This window comes from Pteropus medius, unplaced genomic scaffold (genome assembly GCF_902729225.1).
Source record: "Pteropus medius unplaced genomic scaffold, Ma_sr-lr_union100, whole genome shotgun sequence".
NCBI lineage: Eukaryota > Metazoa > Chordata > Mammalia > Chiroptera > Pteropodidae > Pteropus > Pteropus medius.
In genome coordinates, this window is record NW_024352785.1 from 18,950,022 (window position 1) to 18,966,108 (window position 16,087).

The 16,087-nt window shown below is 35.7% G+C and overlaps 1 protein-coding gene across 3 annotated transcripts in view; it reads left to right on the forward strand.

Moving 5' to 3' along the window:
* Positions 1-16,087, forward strand: part of CTXN3 (cortexin 3) — a 48,951-nt gene that overhangs the window by 20,719 nt on the left and 12,145 nt on the right. For 2 of the 3 annotated variants that reach the window (XR_005649808.1, XR_005649809.1), the window contains exon 3: positions 296-1,774. The exons of the other annotated variant lie outside the window; for it this stretch is intronic. The gene's annotated coding sequence lies outside the window, so the exon portion shown is untranslated. Of the gene's footprint in view, positions 1-295; positions 1,775-16,087 lie in introns of those variants that run through there. 3 annotated transcript variants of the gene reach the window in all.

The following is a 16,087-nucleotide window of genomic DNA, read 5'->3' on the forward strand; positions in this document are numbered from 1 at the left end:
ACACACACACACACATATATATTTACATATTTATATATACTTATTATATTATATTTCTATTACTTGAATTTATGGCATTTTTATTTATATCTCTATTTATGCTTAAAATTTTCTAAGATTATATATATGGGTATGTCCTTATCATATACTTGCACAAAACAATAAATGTTACTCATTCTAACATTTTCACCATTATTCAAGATATTTAGGTGAAATATGTTCTTGGAATACAATTAGTCTAGAAGAAAGCTTTTGTGAGACTCCTGTGAATAATCTTTTCACTTCTCCCTTGCAGTGCTGTGAAATCCATAAATGAAGTGTTACAGTACTCCCACTTCTCATTCACACTTGAACAAGTGCACCCACTCACCCCAGAAGTGTTTCTGATGGGAGCTGTGATGAATGTGACATTGCCTCCCCGTCCCCTCCATCACCCCTTTAGGCACCACCACTCCTCAAGTCTTCGGTGTCCCTGAGGATCTATGACCTGGTTCAAACACGAGTGCGTCTTGTGGTTTTCTATACTTTCGTGTGTGTGTGAGTCAATGGAGACCGAGATAAAAGTGCATGGAGAGCCTGAATAACATCACCACATTGCCAGGGTGCAGCCAGTCAGCTGCAGTGGAAAATCCCCCACAGAGCTGTAGCCTCATTTTCTAACCTAAGCTCAGCAACACACTATCCCACACCCCAACACCTCAGGCTTCGAGGTTTACTTTCCAGAGGGAGGAGGAAAGGGTATTATCGTCACTACTCTGCCTTAATGGACCTTTTAAAGATCAAAATCACAGAGAGGGCTAGGCCTCCACAGATACTTTGGGATGACAGAGAATCTCCCTTGTCTTCCTGTTAAAATCTAAACCCTTCAGAAATAAGTCTTTTTCAAAATATTAATTTTGCCTTCCTGACATAAAAATAGAAATCATTAATACTCTATGCAAAAGGAACTTTTTCTATAACCTACATCAAAAGCCTAAAGGTTTATTTGTTCTGAGTGTAGATTTTGGAGTTTAATGCTGTATGTAATCACTCCAGTCTCATTAGTACATTTAGAATGATAGCATCAACTAGCTTCTATAAGAATTGATATAGTATCTGTGAATGAGTCTGGGTCTCTTTACTCCAGGCAAATGTGAGCTAATCCTGGACAAAGTATGCCCTTATCCTCTTTTACCCGGGTCCCAGAGAATATGAAGGGGTCTGGGTGCCACAACCAGCTGTCAGTTCTAGCCTCTTGCCTTGTCACCAGGCTTACTGACCCCATAGTCTGGTAAGGGATCTGGAAATGAAGGTGGCCATGGTAAAGCTTGAGCTCTTTTTCCTTTTAGGTGCCCATGAGCCTATTTGTTGATCCTACATGCATCCACTGAGAGTGAACAAGCCTAATGGATAAAATCATCTTAAGAATGAGGCACAAAGCAGTGTTTCTGGCAGATTTTAACACTGCATTGCCTTGCAGAAGGCTCAGATTTTCTTTTTTGCTCTGCAAAACGTTTTATCTCCTCACCAGAGAGACAGACAGACACAATCATAGAGACAGAGACAGACTTACATGCCCTTCCAATTTTAGAACCTTCATCTATAAATTAATTACTAAGAGAATCACCTTCTAAATTAATCTGTGAAAAAAAATGAGACATCATAAGCAATAAATAGTGAATTCTAGCAGAAAGTTACTCCAATCAGAACTCACTGAATATAATTAAAAATGTGAGGAACCATTCCCTTTAAATACTTTGGAGATTATATGTGTGTATATATCTATATCTATATCTATATCTATATCTATATCTATATCTATATCTATATCTATATCTATATCTATATCTATATCTATCTATCTATCTATCTATCATCTATCTATCTATCTATCTATCTATCTATCTATCTATCTATCTATATATGTAAAAGGTTTTTATGGTAACGATGTAGCTTTTTCTAAAGACATTTCTAAAGTTTTCCTGAAAGCTTAGATCTACACGAATACAACTTTATGCTATGGCAAACAAGAAAAACAATAACAACAACAACAAATAAAAGCACTAAAAATCTAAAACAGAATTTTTGTTATTACTTGCATCTAAGGAAAAACCAAGCACATTTATGATTTAGGATCCATTTAAATGTTTATTCTTATTACTCATTGTTTGTTTATTTAATACAAAAATATTCTGCCTTCATTAAAAATTTCAAATGCTCATCGGAATTTAATAGCAGTGATTAAAGTTCAGGTAATACTCTCAAATATTTATATTTGTAATAAAGGGAAATGGTTTTGCTTAACCTGAAAATTGTTTGTCCTTCTAATCACAGAAATATATATGGAATAATGATTTATGAACTTTCTAATGTTTTTCTGTTTTGCCTTTAGCTGCAGCACATATTTCAGAAACATTTGCTAATGCTTTTATTAGAGACCACATATTATTAACTAAGCCTGATTGAAATATGAGCTACTCGAAATGCAAATACTTTTTTTCCTTTCTCATTGCGGCTAATGACCTAATTAAGGTTGAGCTACTTACACAAGAAAAAAAAATTTTAAATTAAGTGTTGATATTACAAGTACAGTGGGTTAAAATTCATAAATTGACTATGCTCATAGCCATGTATAGCTCGAGCATATGAACAAGATGAAGTTCAGGTTATTATAGTATTTTTTAAATAAATTCCATATAGATTAGAAAATTCTCATTTATTTATAACTACTATGTTAAGAGGCCCTTTATAATCATAAGCTTAAAATTTTTGCCATGTGTACTATTTGTCGTGAATATTTTTCATTTACAATTTGGGTGTATAGCAATTTCTATCAAGACCGTTTATTAAGTTCTTCTCTAGGCTGGGCTATTTAGGCTAGCTTTCTTAGGGGGTGGATGGTGAGGTGCTTATCTCTTCATGTATGAGAACCTTGAGAAAGCTCACAGGCTGAAAACTATCTCCCTCTTTGGCCTGCAATTCCAGCTGTGTTACAAATTCACTCTTGACATTCTTATTCTCTTCAATTTAATCCTGATTAAAGTACAGTAGTCCAGAGAAAATGATATATTAAGACACTAATATCCATTAACACCATAGTGCTTATCACAACTTCTTCCTAATGACAGCTAGTTGAGAGCAGAGTCCTGATAAAGAGGATATAGGTTGATAAGTTTTGATGCAGAGAAATACAGAAGGCTCTTCTAGAAGTCAGCACATGAACTGACAATACAAAGAGTCAGCCCTGAAGACAATGTCTAGGGAGAACTCTGGGACATAAAATAAGTTAAACTTGGTCCCGCACTAGCTTAAATTTCAATCTAAGACATAACATTTGTATACGGATGGACACATTAAATGTTTAACAGTTCAATTTATTAAATTTATCAGCAGAGTTCAGTGTGGCTGAAGATGCCCAGCTGAAACCTAGAAGCATCGTGCAATCTCCTCATCTCAAGGATTTTCCTAGGTTCGAAAAGATGTAGGCTTATTTGAATTATTCTGAAAATACTCTTCAACATTAAGCCTAGCATCAAAACACACAAGCTTGAGAACTCTTTCTTTCTATTTGGATTTGTTTTCTCTCTGCCTGCCATGCAGAATGAAAATGGGACAAAGCTGTAAAAACAAGTATTTACAAAATATCATTATATCATTAAAAGGGTGATATAATGGGAATACATATTTAAAGCAGACAGATTTGGTGAGAGACCCTCACATTTTTTCAGAGGTAGCAGACAAAGTTTTAGGTCATGCGTGCTATTGCGGAAGTTATTTGAAGAGAAGAGATAGAAGTGCTTGACTTAGAGAAGGTTACGGAAGAGCTTTTGTTGTGAGATGGTAAAAAATGAGCTTATATCATGCCGAACAAAAAACTACAGGGATAAAATTGATTGCTCCTGAATGACATCAAGCATACTAAATTCATTTTTTCAATTCAATTTCTAGACTAGAGAGGTATTCCAAGACAAAGCTTTTTTTTTTTTCCCGTGAGTCAACTTCATATCTTGCTTTTTTTACAGCACACATCCCCAAGCTTTCGTTAATCACCAATGCAGAGGGAGAACAAAAACACATAATTTTTGTAAACTCATTAAAATTTTCAAAGTTCTTTCTTCAGCCGTTGGTATTGTGGGCTGGCAGAATCATCAGTGAGTTTCTGGAAAAATGGGTCTAGCAGATAAACTGCTTCCCAGGATGTAAAAGGCACAAAGATACTATCTGGTGTGGAAGGATCAAAAATATTGGGACAGGAGATCAAATGTGTATGCAGAGTACTTGGGGTTTTCTTCCATCAGAAATAACCTAAGCATTGTTCTGATAAATGTTGAGGAGAGCTATATGCTATCTGAAGTTTATTACAACCTGGTAATTCTAAGATTTCTCCTATTGGAATGAAAGTAGTCCAGAGTTTCTATTTCTTTGCCGTTACCCAAGTTTTGGAGGCTCTAAGACTTGGAGATAGGCGCTCGTTTGTATTAATTTTTAGCTGTAGTAGCGTGGTTATTTTTAAAATGATTTGGTCTTGTGCCTTCCATCACCTCTCCCAGGAATCTTGCTATTCATTTGGAAAGAATGTGTCCATGGTGATCCGACAGTAACAAGTAGGAAACTTTCTGAACTGGCACTGAGTTCCTTTCTCCCCTGGGCACCGGATACACTCATACCATAAGTTATCGGCAGAGTTCAGTGTGGTCGGAGGCGTCCATTGAAACCTAGAAGCATCATTCAACTCTGAAGACAGCTCTTCATCTCAAGGCTAGTTTCAGGAAGACGTAGGCTTATTTGAATTATTCTGAAAGTGCTCTTCAACACTAAGGCTAGCATCAAAACACAGAAATGAGCTCGAGATCTCTTTCTTTCTATTAGGATTTGCTTTCTCTCTGCCTGCCATGCAGAATGATAATGGGATGGAGCCACTGCTTCCATTAACAATCATGGCTCATATCCCATCGTTTCAGTTCTGATGCTAATCACAGCAAAGCCCCGGCAGCCTCTTGAAGCACTGCTGAGCAATGCATGTTCAACTGTGACCCGAATTCTAAAAGTGAAAAATAAAGGCAATGTTTCCAAATATCTTATCAAGAAGTGTTTTCACAGATAGTACAGTCCAATTTCAGCAACTCTTAGGGATATGACATTCAATTTTTTTATTTTCCTGTTTTTCCTTCTTTTCTCCTTCCTTGTCTTCGTTTGCAAATTCCTGTGATCCTGAGCATTTATAGTCTTTGCTGATATTAGAAGCATCTGATTATCATTTATTTAGATGAAGAAAATATTTTTGTTTCCCTTAAAGGGCTTATAGGTGAATTAAAACAGGAGTCAGGGGCTTATGGCCCGTGAGTCATATTTGTCCCACCACTGTTTTTGTGTGGCCTGTGAACTCTGGATGGTTTTACATTTTAAATGGTTGGGGAAAAATCAAATGAAAAATAATATTTCATGACAAGTGAAAAATTACATGAAATCCAATTTTGGTGTCCATAAATGAAGTTTTATTAGAATGCAGACACACATATTTGTTTATGCATCATCTATGGCTGCTTTTATGCTACAACAGAGTTGAGTTGAAGAACACCTGGCCTGCAAGACTGAAAATATTTTCTATCTGGCCCTTTACGGGAAGTTTGCTGACTCTTGAATTAGAATATAAAATAGGAAGTTTGACCACACAAACATGAAATAAGTACTGCTCTAAAGGGGAAGTGAGTAACTGCCTGTGGCAGTTACATTTCCATGATCAATTATTAGTGCTTAATATTTTGAAAACATTGTATATTTTTTGAGTCTTTTTTCCATCAATAATATTTAACCATCACAACTAATGCAAGATAGGGTGATCCCACAGTTACGATGAGTCAGAGGGAAATACTCTTCCCACAGCGAATGAAGCTTAATGAGAAAACTAAATCTGTAGGAGAGAAAAAAATTACTTTACATCTAAAATCTCTTAAATTTCAACAAATAAATATAAAGAATCTGAACTTGGGTAATTCTGCTGAGTTATGGATGACAATTGTTTAATACTAATCTGTCCATTATTGCACAAATGAAGCTAGGAGCTCAGGAATTAAAATGAGGAGTTTGCCATCCATATCAAGAAGCAGTGTAGAAGTTAATCGAGTGGTGTCTAGAGGCCCGCAGCCTCTGTTTGATTTCCTCATTTGTCACTTTCTACCTGCGTGATATTGGTCAAGCCATGTAACCAGTCTGCGTCTCAGCAGCCAAATTAGGATAACAATACCCAATTTGTGAAGATCAAATTATTACATGTAAAGCACATTTAGGGTGTTTGGTGCATTGTGAAAATTCAATGAAAAATAACTACGATATGTACATTAATGATCCAGAATAGAGCTCAATGTTTCTTTAGGGATCCAATTCCAATTTGAGCATAGGCAGTAGTTAGTTTTTAATATTAGTTTTTAATATTATACTTGCATTTGAATTGCTAGATTTGTGTTGAAATGAAAAATTATAATGTACTTTATCATGGGGAGATATGCTATTATCAGAAGAAAAAAGACAAAAGTGATATTTATGGTTATATAGGACTTATACTTACATAATAACATATTCTTCTATGGGCCAGGAATGACTCTAAGCTGTTTTATATAAATTTAATTCACTTAATCCTTTAAAAAACCCTAGGAGATAGGTAAGTGCTATTATCCCCATGTTATATGCACAGAGAAATTAAGAGAGAAGAATAATGCTATTTGAATTGCTTTATGTCTTATGTCGATGGTAACTACGAATGTCTGACCTTCCATTAAATCTCATTTTTATATGTCTATAATCTATTAGTTTGATTTTTAAGCAAAGTTTCAACTATGTTATTTATATTAAGATGTTGCTGACTGTGTATTGCATAGAGGGTCATTTAGGGACAGGGGCAAGCTGGTTGAGGAATGGACTACAGTGGTTAAGTGGTTTCTGGAAATAACGAAGAGATGGATCAGAGAGCTGGTGTGGCCAACACAAATGACAACTGCTAACAGTAGAAATAATCTTGAAATGATGTTATTTAATATGACAAGATTCCACAATGGTGAAGATGCTTGAATATAGGTACTCAGTCAATTGCTTTATGGGAAAATCCTAATGGTAAAAATTCATCTAGGAAAGCATCACAAGGAACTTTTCATTGGAAGTACCGATGAAAGCATCATGTTTTCTAATTGCTCTTTGAAATGACTATTTAGGTCTTCACAGAATTTGCTTTTGCTTGAAATCCATTGAATTTATTTTCATTTTATGAATAGTAACCTTTAAAAGGATGATAGTCAGTGCTATTACCAGCCACTAAGCTTGAATTGAACCAATTACTCAAATCACGATGGATTTGAATTAGTTTTCTTTGCGTTTATGAAAATGAGCTTGTAGGATTGAATTTTTCTTTCTCATCATTTATCAGTAAGAATAAAGCTCGAGTATTTTAGAATAACAGTATAATTCTCTATGACTAGTTTACATGCAACATTGAACTATTTTGATACTCAAGTGGATTGTGGAAAACACTTCTGGGTAGATGATATTTTCAATTTTAAAGGTAAGGTTGTGTGTGGAAGTTGTTATTGTGCCTTATCCACAACAGACTCAATTCTCTCTTGCCTCCAGAGAGTGGCAAGCATACATATTAGAATGGAGTAGGGGCTCCTGCAAAGGAGATGCCTCACACTTATTGTTATGGTTCAGAGCCTTCACTCCTTAAATCTCAACAGCTGGCTCTGACTCCAAGATGAAGACTCGAGGCAAATTGTAATGTGGTCACCCTGTTCTTTTTGTCTTGGAGAGAAGCAGTTTACAAGGCAATATTGCAAAATATTTTTTTCTAAAAAACATCCAAGAAAACTTAAGAAACCTCTGTCATCCTCCAGAAGTAAAAATTTCCTTCTAATTTTCCTCCTAAAATGCTGGTGGAACCATTTTATCTTGGAAAGGTGAAATTCCTGAAGGGTTTGTACTTCCTCCAATTACCCTGATGAGGATGGTGAGTGTTCTGGTAAGCTTATCCAAGCATGGGAAGATGGTGGTGATTTGTTTCTTCTGGGTATATGATAGAGGCAGAATCCTAGAATTTTAGGTCTAGTTCAAATCTTCTTAATTTAATAGCTGGGGAAAGCAGGAACTAAGAGATAGCTTTCTTGGGATAACTTTGTCCCACAGTCACTGTAAGAATACAGATCTCTAAGGTCCTCAAACTACTTTGCCTCCCACAGGCCAAAGAGGACGGCCCAGGAGTCTTCAGGTAACTCTCAAGTTTCTTTTCTCAGTAGTAGATTACACGCTCTGAATGAATTATCATGTCAAATATTGTATAAAATTTCCTCCAAACTGCAGCTTGTTTGGATTCTGTTTATAATATATAGCCTAAGACTCAAAAATATTCTCCCTGGTTCCTCAAAAAGTTGAAAATAGATCTACCTTTTGACCCAGCTATTGCACTTCTGGGTATTTATCCAAAGAAAACAGAAGCAATAATTCATAAAGATTTATGCATCCCTGTGTTCATGGCAGCACAATTTACAATAGCTAGGATATGGAAGCAACCTAAATGCCCATCAACAGATGATTGGATAAAGAAGTTATGGTTTACATATACAATGGAATATTACTCATCTATTAAAAAATGAAATCCTACCATTTGCGATGACATGGATGGACCTAGAGGTTATTATGCTGAGTGAAATAAGTCAGACAGAGAAAGATAAATGCCATATGATTTAACTTATATGTGGAATCTAAGGAACGAAAAGAACAAACTAATCGAAAATAGACTCGCAAATATAGAGGACAATCTGGTGACGGCCAGAGGGGAGGTGGGTAGAGGTGAAAAAAGAGGTGAAGGTTTAAAGAAGTACAAATTAGTAGTTGATAATTGGTCAAAGGGGATGGGGAGCATGGCATAGGGAATGCTGTCAGCAGTAATGTAATGGCTATGTGTAGAACTGGAGCAAAGATAGAGTAATCTGGGAGACCATCTCATAAGCTATATGAATGTCTAACCAATGTACTGTATACTTGAAACTAATAAAAAAATTAGTCACACAGATATAATGTACAGCATAAGGAATATAGTCAATAATATCAAATTAACTATGTATTCTGCCAGGTAGGTATTATACTTACTATGGTGATGACTTTGTAGGAGATATAAATGTCTAATCAATATGTTGTACACCTGAAACTAATATAATATTGTATGTCAACTATAATTTAAAAATAAATTTTAAAAATAAATGTGAGAAATATAGTGGAGTTTTGAAAAAAAAAATAAATGATTTACTTAAAAAATTCTTCCTGAAATAAAGAAACTCAGTTTTCTTAAAGTACCAAAACATCGAGTGCCTTATTTATTGATACCTCCTACAGTAACACATCACTGAGATGGAGCCTAGATGTCTCTTTCAATTCTGAACTATTTAGAACAATTTTGAGAAGAGATTTTCTAAGATAAAACATGAACATGAAAAATATTGATGGAGTTTTTTTCTTTAAATCAAGTTATAATAATTTTTGTGGACTTATAAGTTAAACTATCTATTCCCCAAACCAACCCTTGACCCAGTGCTATACTCGGTTTGGAGCCACCAATAATGCAATACTCTAATTCAAGAGCAAATTCAACTAAATTTAAGAAGTAGAGACAGGGTGTAAGGGGCCAAGGGGACCCAACTGCTTAGTAGTGGCCTTGCCACACAGTGGCCACTTCAAGAACCCGTATTAACCTTAAAACTTTTAGATCCACACAGAAGGTGAGTGTGCCAATCCCTGTCATGAACACTGACTTTAAAGGGTGTTTGTTTGTCTGGTTGATTAGTTTTTGGTTGCTCTGAGGAGGTGTCAGGAAGGTATTAGGCTTGTGTTCTCAAAAGATAGCAAAGAAGCAAAACCATGAAGCAATATTTATGACTTGTGGTGTCTCCAGTAGTCTAAGCGAACACTTCTACCTGATTAGAAATGTTGCTGCTTTTTACAAATTCCGATTTTACCTATGTGCATCCAAGAAAGGGGTTGGTCAAGGTCAGAGCACTTACAAGAAGAATTTCAGAGGCACTGTCCAATTAGAAAAAAAAAAGTAAAACAATAAGAGATGGCACATGAAAACAGGGAAGACAAATAAAACTAATCTCTGATTAACAGAAAAGTTATTTCTGAAATGACGTGAGTAGGTCAGAATTATGAAAAAGGGGCACCTATGTAACTTTTCTCTAAAGATCTCAACTCCAAGAAATGATTGATTGCCTTATCACAGAGATCCAGCTCACTGCCTCCTGCCCACCTTTCAGACTCACCCAGGCCATGCTCTTTCTCTCTGTCTGCTGGAATAAGACATTTCTGTGCACCAGAAGGGCAGTGCTCAGATTCCAGGTTTGATGCAGTCTCTTGCAGTGTCCACATCCACCTTATCTGCCCACTAAGAAATTAATGTCATTGTTTTTTCAGAAGCCCCTATCAAACTCTGAGCTATTTTGATACACTGCTGTGTCTATTTATCTTAGGCCCTGCAGAAAAGTGAGAGATGGGCAAAAATATTTTAAGTGTGGTCTCTGTGTTCCTGAGCAAATCGTTTCACCTCCCCAAAACTTCTTCACATATCTGTTAAATTGAGATAATATTATGTATATTGTATGGCCTCTGTGAGGTACTGGGTAAGGTACCTGACCCATTAGGGCTGGAGCCAGGATGTGGGAGTGGATCTGGAAGTGTCAGACCATGACTTTGCACATTACCAAAGATCCAAAAAGTTTTGGGTATGTGTCAGAAGGGTAACATTCTAAATCGACTGTCGTGTTGTACAGAGCTAGAAAGGAGACAAAACATAATCTGAAAGAGACCCAGTAAAGGCTAAAGAAATCAAATGAACCCAGGCATCAAAATCTAAGCTAGGACTAGAAGCAAAGGGAGGCAGGAGATCCAAAAAAAGATCAGGTGCAACTGGAGCAAGGACTGGATGGGAGACGGCACTGGTGTAGGATGGAGCTCAAAGATGCTGAGCTCAGGGGCAGTGTATGCCAGAGAAAGGGTATTGTGGGGGCATAATCTATGGGGAGTCACTATGTAAAGGGTGAAACTCTAGTTAAATTTAATGGTAGACTGTGTCACTGTTCGACAGTGTTCCATGTTCCTTCCTAGGAGGGATTATGCTTTTTAGCCTATTAAATTCAGATGTGGCCATGGGATTTGCTTTGTTCAATGCAGTTTAAGCCACCTGGTAGAGCTTAAGGGTTGTCATATGCTTTTCCATGCTCTTTTTTCTCTGCCTTTTTATCTGGCCCCTCTGTCTGGGGATGAGGATAATGATGACATTGGAGCAGAATTCCCAAATGACCCTTAATGAACATGTAGCAAGAAATAAATTTTTGTTATTTTCTGCCACCGAATTTTTTTTTTTTTAATCATAGCATTATCTAGCCTATCTTCACTGATACAAATGAAGATTACTGGTTGGAAGTTAGTAATTAATAGTTATGCTTGGTTAGATTTATTTTAATACAACAGGCAAAGTAAGACAATGATGTTGCAAGAGAAGACAACAAGGAAAAAAATACGACTACAATTATTTAGGATGATTTGCAATAGAGAGTGAAGTCTGTGGGTTAATTTGTTATCTTTGCTAATATCATAGTCAAGGAAAAAATAAATTAATAGGCGACCCAGCTTCCTTTGTTCTCAAGTATCTTTCAAAGACAGAACACATCTACACACACACACACACACACACACACACACACACACACTTTTTCCTTGGATAAAAACACATAAAAGGGTCTAATTCTTGCCATTTTAAGAGTTCAAAGTCTAAGGAGACCAAAGGTACAAGATTGCTGAGTTTTGTAACTGTGACTGTGTGATTATTCTAATTATCATCATCATCACCATCATTATTATACTGTTGCTTTTGTGGTGTTAGATATTGAAAAGATATAAGAAGAATGGTCATTGATTGGAGTTGCAAAAATAAATTTTATTGATTTTTTTAAAATATTAATTTCCTGAGCCAGATAGCTTTTTTAATGGGCAATACTTAAAGGGAACAGGTAATTCATTATTTGAACCAGATGGCTTAGGAAAAGTTGTGGTTTGGGGGTGATGGGACTATAGAATAAGAAAGGTTTTGGAAAAAAAGATGCAAGGAACTGTAATCAGGTAGACAGACAAGCCATACACTTTATCCCTAGAGGAAAATCAAGACAGAGCCCCAGGAACCAGCAAGAGCTCATCTCAGATCATAGAGGCTAATTCTCTAAGGCAGGACCAGGAAAGGGGTGACCGTTAATGATGAATGGCCCATTCTGCCATCCTGACTTGGCCTAGGAACGTGGACATGTGCAGGGAATGATAAAGAGATTTTTCTTCATCCTTTTTCCATTTTCAAACACAGCTTTTCCTGGCTTACACATTAGTAATCCACAGTCCACTGAATATTGTATTGGCATTTGACCCGACACCCTAACCATATTCATGATATGCGACACCAAATGCAGGGCTGTTGAAAACACTAAATGTTCATTTTTCTCAATTGATCCCATATCCGCTTTTGAATTAAGAAATATGTTGAGAACAGAAGCAAGGACCCTTTCTGAAAGTAATGCTGAAGGGGATTCTCATGAAGAGGAAAGCAAATGGAAGTAAGCCTTGGCTAATATCTGCTCTAGCTTGGGTTATTTTAAATGTGCTTTTCTTGAGCATTTTAAATGAAGAGTTGCCTTTTTTTTAGGAGTTCCTTGAAATTTTTTCTTGAATTGTATTCGGTCCCTACTAATTTACCAGGCAACATTTTTACTTTTGTGTTAGTAATAGACACTGAACGTATTGAAATGTATGTTATATATTTATAATTGTTGCAAGATAAAGTTTATAAAAGAACTAGTATATTTTTTTAGATTAAATATGATATCTAGTTCTTTTGCTTAACAACCATTCTAAAAAGATTTTCTTCAAATATTGAAAACAAGTACATCCAGTCTTTTTTAGATCAGCAATTGGAAAATTCATTGAATACATAATAAAAATATATTCTGCTACCACTAATGACATGTAATCTACTTCACAGCTTTCTTCAAACATTTCTGAATTTTAATGGGGTATAAAAACATACATATAAATAAATGAACAAGTGAATAATTAAATAGAAGTTAGCTATATAAATGAATAAACAGAAACACATATGAAAACAGATGATGTCTGAAATAACATGGGAAAACCAGAGCAATGATTTATAATTTATTGCACTGCATGTGATTACAAGAAATCACATTTTAAGAGCAACAAGATGTTTCAGGAAGACCAAGAAGGTTAGCTTTACTTACCTACAGCCTTCGAGGGGAGATTCTGGGTGTTCTAGGAACGCCCTGTCCTCAAACTCATTTGCTGTGAGCACTGAGGATGCTATCATAAGAGATTCACTGTCCAGATTTCAGGCAAGATTTTTTTTATTTGTTAATGGTTTGCTTATACTACACTGACAATTTCTGCAAAGTGAAATTGCACTTAGTTAAACAGTATGCACATGGTTAAACAATCAAATTGCTTAGAGAGGTTTATAATGAAAAGTAGCAATCCTATGACCTGCCCTCATCTTTCAGGTTCAACCTCTAGAGAGAGTGAAATTTTAACTGTTGCTCTTTTTAGTTTTCTTTTATTTTCTTATTAACAGATAACATCACTCTTGCTTATTTTATCATTGTTGACATTCTTTATTCTGTTCCTGCTATTGTACGTGATAATTTAGCTCCATCTTCACCACCACCAAGAGCTACATCAGGATTCCCTGCCCACTTGTTACTTCCACAACCTTGAAAGGCAGTGGAGTTACTCATTTGTCCCCATGCCTTCTACTTCTTTTTATGTTTAGCCTACTTTCATCCTGACTTTAGTGTTTCCTGCCAGGCAGTCACCCACATTGTTGCTGTCAATCCTTCCATAGCTGTCGACCCCTCTGCATGTTTTCTAAGCTCCACTTCACCACTCAGAAGTAGACAAAGCTTCTCTCTGCCCTTTGTTTTATGCTGTTGCCTTATCACTCTGGGCTTTTGTTCTGTGCATCACGGCTATCACTTTAATGGGAGGTCATAAGGGGAGGAAGGAAGGAAGAAAGAAAGGAAGAAAGGAAAGACAGAAGGAAGGAAGGATGGGAGGGAGGGAGGGGAGGAAGAAGAGAAGATGCATGTATTTCGAATGGGAATTTCAGGCAGAGGTTCTTAAAGCAGGGTACATGCATTTTCTAAGGATGGGTCCTTGGATTTAGTCAGTTTTCCAAAGAGGTCTGTGATACTCCAAATTTTAAGCTTAGAGCCACTCCCTCACAGAGTTAAAATACCTAAAATGACCAAAAAAATCAAGGAGAAGAAAAAATGTTCATCTATGTCATTGTCAAAGTGTAGCCTTCATATGCCCTACATTGTTAATCATATAGGTTTCTTGTTCAAAATACAGATTTTTGGCCTTACTGAATTAAATAAGCTGGGTGTGGACACCTAAAATCTACATGTTTAACAAGCTCCTAAGGTAATTTAATATTCTATATAACAGAAATATAGATAGTTTTATAATATTTGCACTCTCTATATAAACGTAGAATATATATTATTTACAGGCAAAATTATAGATGGTAGGCTTCTTCCTAGTTTGGAAGATATACCCTTAATATCTGCCTTTTTAAATAATATGCCATATGACTAGAACTTTCGATTGGTCCCATTGAAACATTGTAATATTTGTAAAGTTAAATATTTTTTAAAGCAGCAGTTTAATTGTATTATCTATAAGATATAGCACTGAAGCAGCTGGAATTTGCATTTGATGACCATATATCATAGCTTCTCTTTATTACCATTTCCTCTGCCTCCTTTCTACCATTTCCACAAGTTTAAATATCAGAATTTGAGGTTGGTTTTTCATATTTTTTTTTTAACAAGGATTTTTTTTTTTAACCTCTTCTATGGTTATTTTTCTCCTCTGGGTGTTTTCAAATTGATTTTTCAGTGGCACGATTTTTAGTTCCGGAATTTTGTCAGATATAAAAGTCAATCTAACAGGTCGGTAATTCTCAGGTACATTCTATTTCATTTTCTAAATCATCTTAGTGTTCTAAACTCCTTAATCCTCTAACAGTCCATTCAGCACAGTTTGCCTTCTAAAACGCAGCTGTTGATAGAAAGCAAGAACAGTGCCAAAATGACTGCATAAAAATTTGGGGGGATGATTTGTATAAAACTCTAATTGGCACTTTATATGACATTTTAAAGGCATTAAGTATTTCAAAGTCATTATACATTGTTGTTATTATACGAGTCATTTTAAAAGAATAAATTTACCCACCAGGCTGTCAACTCTTCAATATGAATTTCTTTGAACAGTGAAAAATCCATAGTGATAATTTCAAACCGTAATTAGAATTAATAACTAAAAATTTGCAAATATTGTTTCTAAACTGAACTATTACGAGACTTTTTGTGAAGTTGCTCCTTTTTAGGAGTAGACATCAGTTTTTTCATGAGCATGATGCATTTCCTTCCTACGGGCTTTACTATTTTTGACTTACAAAGGAAGGAATGAACAATCTTGATAATTTTGTAGGGCAATTTGTAATCCTCACAAGTAGTACATTCTATCAGTGTTTTCTCTCTTTCAAATACATTTTTACTGAGTTGCAGCATTGTTTGTTCCTCATTTTCATTTCGAATACTTCTCTGTTCCAGATTCATCAGTTACTAATTGAGCATTCAACATAACACAGATGTGATGTGTACAGAAACGCATTCAAGAAAAGATCAAACCAGGAGTCTGCCATTTGCGGTTGGACTTTAACTTGAATGCTTTTAATAATGCTTGAATATAGATCCTGATTTATGGACTTGGTGTGAATATTATTAAACCTTCCCCACTGTTCCCTTGTACTTTTTTTTTTCCCCCCCTGCAGGTTCGCAGACTTGTGAAGATAGCTGGGTGGATAAATATACTTAGACCAGGCAAATCAAAGGGATATTGGAAATTGAACTAATCTTAATTAAAATTTTAATTACATGATTTTTTCTTTTAATCCAAGAAGACAGAAAAATAAAAATAACGCACATACACTGACTTCACTCCTTTTTTATGA